Below are 3,882 nucleotides of genomic sequence, written 5' to 3'. Positions count from 1 at the left end.
AGAGAACAGATGTGCCTCTGCACAGGAAAATAAATTGATACGGCTGCGGCGTATATTCTGCAAAATATTTGCGAAAAAATGAAATGAGTCAGGGAGGATAATGAGAGAAAAAGCATAATGAGAGGATTAAAGAAAGAGCTTTATCAATCCTTTGTGTTCTTGTCTCTCTTTCTGTGCAGTTTTAGGTTTGCTCCATATTCCATTGGGAGAGACATTCGTGAAATATGGGAACAGATCTGGAGCATAATGGATGGAACTGGAGAGATGCATGTGTGGATATGAACACCACAGGTCATTTATAACCGCCGACGAAAGTCCTGGGCCGGAATAGTCTGGACCCAAGACCCAGTCCAGCTGTCAGACCCACTGTGGTCAGCATGTGGTTGGCATTTTCTACGACATATTTAGTGGACATGGCCTTTGGCCCTGGGGCCCCTACCATAATCATAGCATTTCCGAGCATCTGTAGTCGTAGTTAAACACAGGACAGAAATATATTGAGCGACAACACGTTTATGTCAATCCTTTACTACAACGGGACACTGGTGACTAACTGCAACCTTTTTTTTCTGATACTCATGGGGAAAAAACATTTCTTTCTGCAAACTTATGGATAATGTTGTTAAACATAAGACTGTGTTCATTTAAAACCAGAAGGGAACACAAATCTGCAGACTCCTTTTAACATGTGTTTTGGTCATCTGTACAACTTCCTCTTGCAGTAATTAATTCAGACACATCATTCTCTTATCTCGTGCAATTCCGCTACTGGGAAAGCTGCCTTCCATGTTTGTCTGATTATTTCACTCTTCTCTTAAAGGGTTGTCCTTCTGTCAATGTTATTACCCTGCTATGGATGCTGTGAAGGTTATGGGATGTGTCAAAATGGATCCTACTCAAACTCCATGTGTTCGCTTACTCATCCTCACCTTCATTGATAACAGCTTGTGCGTGTGCATGCACAGGCCAGTGTGTGTGAATGGGTGTGTGTATGTGTGTGTGTTAATGTGCACTCAAAAGCAGCCCTATAAATATTGGCTGAAAGATGAGGATTGTGGGCTGAACGATATTGGTGAAGCTTAAAATGTAACACTTTGTTTTACATCCACTGCTAGCTGTGTCCCTCATTTGCATCTTAACATTATGCCTCATGTTTTTATCTTATGGTCTCTCTTTCAGTACCTTTTCATTTCAGTTTTTGGAACAGCTTAATTTTTTTATTTCAGCTCCTTTTGGACCATCCTCAACCCCTAACACACATTTTTAATCAACATTGCCGTTTTAGTAGAATTCAGGAGACTCTCAAGTCTCTTTCATGTTTATGTGTTGATAACTACTGTCTGATCACCGGCCACTCCCTCCACAGCCTCAGGAGTCAATCACCACGTCGGGAACGATGACTGAGATCAACTTCTGAGCAGTTAGCTTCCGAAACACTGAGATAAAAGTCAAGCAAAAACAAGGTGCTCAGGTTTCCCAAACACCAGGGCAGCATCATGTGGCTCAGGAGGCAAAGCGGGTTGGCTGGAAGGCTGCTTGTTCGATCCCCTGCTCCTGACGAGCTGGCTGTCGCTCTGCGTGGTTGACACCGCCGTTGGTGTGTGAATTTTGTACAGCAAATCAGGCCACTGGTTAAAAAAGCACTATAAAAATGCAGTCCATTTACCATTTACTAGGCCTTTGCATAACACAACACATTCACAGCACTGTTACACCTCCCCGCCTGCAGATGGTAGTAGAGTGCTCTACTCAGCAGTGACGAGACTTGGCTACAATGGAGATCACCTGCAGGAGCTAGGCAAACTCAAACAAAGCCATCATTTATAATAAAGAACGGGGGGCCAGGATGCTTGGACCCAGCCAGGATGCTTGGACGTAGGCCAGGCGCACAAGCTGTGAAAAGGTCCTGCGGCCTCCCTCACATATTGCCGGCATTACGTTTGTTCCTCTCTCTGCCCCCCCGCCCCCCATGCCACCATCTGCGGTCTTAATGAAGCCGTCCAGAAGCTGTCATTCATTCGTGAACGACAACGCCCCTCGGTGTGATCACGATGGTCGCTCGTTCCTCCGCCAAAATGGGAAACAAACCATGGAGCCTTCAGCGAAAGTTGCCCAGCCACTGCGTTAGCACCTTTTGTGATGTTGAAACTTTGCCTCACTTTTCTTTTTCAACTGCCACCAACGTCATCGTCCACATCACCTGAGGTTGACAATATACACCTGTTGCTGATTTCTTTAGTGTAAATGAGACAGAGAGAGAGAGAGATAGAGAGAGAGAGAGAGAGAGAGAGAGAGAGAGAGAGAGAGAGAGAGAGAGAGAGAGAGAGAGAGAGAGAGAGAGAGAGAGAGAGAGAGAGAGAGAGAGAGAGACCTGCAATATATTCATAGATTCTGACAGGGTCCAGTTCTGCAAATAAATAGGGGCCACATTAATAGAATGAGTCATGACCGACCCCAGCATGCCACAGTCTCTTATTGAAACTAAAGGGCCTGGTCTGGGAAACAAAAGCCAAACGCCGACGAAAAAGGCTCCAACTGTTGTTAGCGTTGCCGTCATGGCAACGGCTAACTTATTCAAGTTCACTTACAAGGCTCTCTTCCAAACTGATGATCTTATGGTGTTTTGTGTGTGAACATCTTCATGATGTTTGACTCCAAAAGCTCATTGTTATCCAATAGCCCCCCACGTCCTCCCTGGTCCTCCCCTCTGGGGCGGCCCAGGGAGCCAAGACAGTCTTAAATATAGAGAGGTGCATGGGATCATGAGTTAATTTGACTGGAAATGTTCCCCCTTCTTTTGTGTGTTCTTTGAATTTGTATAGGGGCCCTGTCACTTCTTGTAAAAAGAAGTGTTAATCTTCTCTTTTTACACTGCAATTTCGTCAGCTCATAAGAAACTATTATTTCTCTGAGCCGGCTGCATTAGTGGGGGTTTTCATCCAGCAGCGTTTGGATCTTCAGCAACAACGGCCAGAGCCTGGGAATCAGTGAGCGATGACTTGAATTAAAAAAATACCAAATGAACATGAGCCGTAGAACACGGAATACTAATTGCACCGGAATTAAGCTTTTGTCTGTCATTGGTAATAAACTTGCAGGCATTAGCAATCTATGTCTGAACATGTCCTCATAAAAGACCCTCAATGTTAATTACAGTTCCTTGGGTTTTTATCTCTGGTGACCATAATTTCCACACCAATGTCATGAACCGCCCGAGGCTTAAAGGTTTTCAATCACGGCCGGCGCTGAGGTGAATGAAAAACTAAATGACAAACACGCTGGGAGGAGATGGGAGGGAGGCGCTAGAGGGGGTTCAAAGGCAGCTTTGATGGGTGCAGATTTTTCACCACTACAGTTGGAGGAGGTGTGGATTCTGTGGTGCCATGAGTGAGGATGGGGTGGAGGGGGAGGTGCTGGTGTGGTTCAGGGCCTCGAAAACTACGAGTGTTGATGATGATGACGTGGGCCTGTTTGGAGGAGCAGAGCCGCGCCAAACCAGAGAGCCGGGCCGTACCGGCCAAAGCTAGCAGCCGGTCCAAGCGGCTGTGGTCCTGCTCCCTTCAACAGTCCCTCGCTCACCATGAGCAGACTCCCACAACCACAGAGCTTGAAGGGAGAGCCTGCCCTCGGTCCCTATCATATAGCCAATCTCTCCTTCATTCTTTCTCTCTCTCTCTGTCTCTCTGTCTCGCTCTCTCTCTCTCTCCCCCCTGCTTGTCGTCTTTCTGTCAGTTGCAATAACCCCCTTTGCTCTGTATTCTGTGCTTGTTATCCATCTTAACCCATTAAAAACGACAAGTATTACAAGATTTCCTGTTGTATGAAAAAAAATGGAGACATCGATAAAACTGTTTATACGTGCTGGAAAAATAGCATGCCGCT

The sequence above is a fragment of the Gadus macrocephalus genome, chromosome 20 (genome assembly GCF_031168955.1).
Source record: "Gadus macrocephalus chromosome 20, ASM3116895v1".
Classification (NCBI taxonomy): Eukaryota; Metazoa; Chordata; class Actinopteri; order Gadiformes; family Gadidae; genus Gadus; species Gadus macrocephalus.
Note: the sequence above shows the minus strand (reverse complement) of the source record.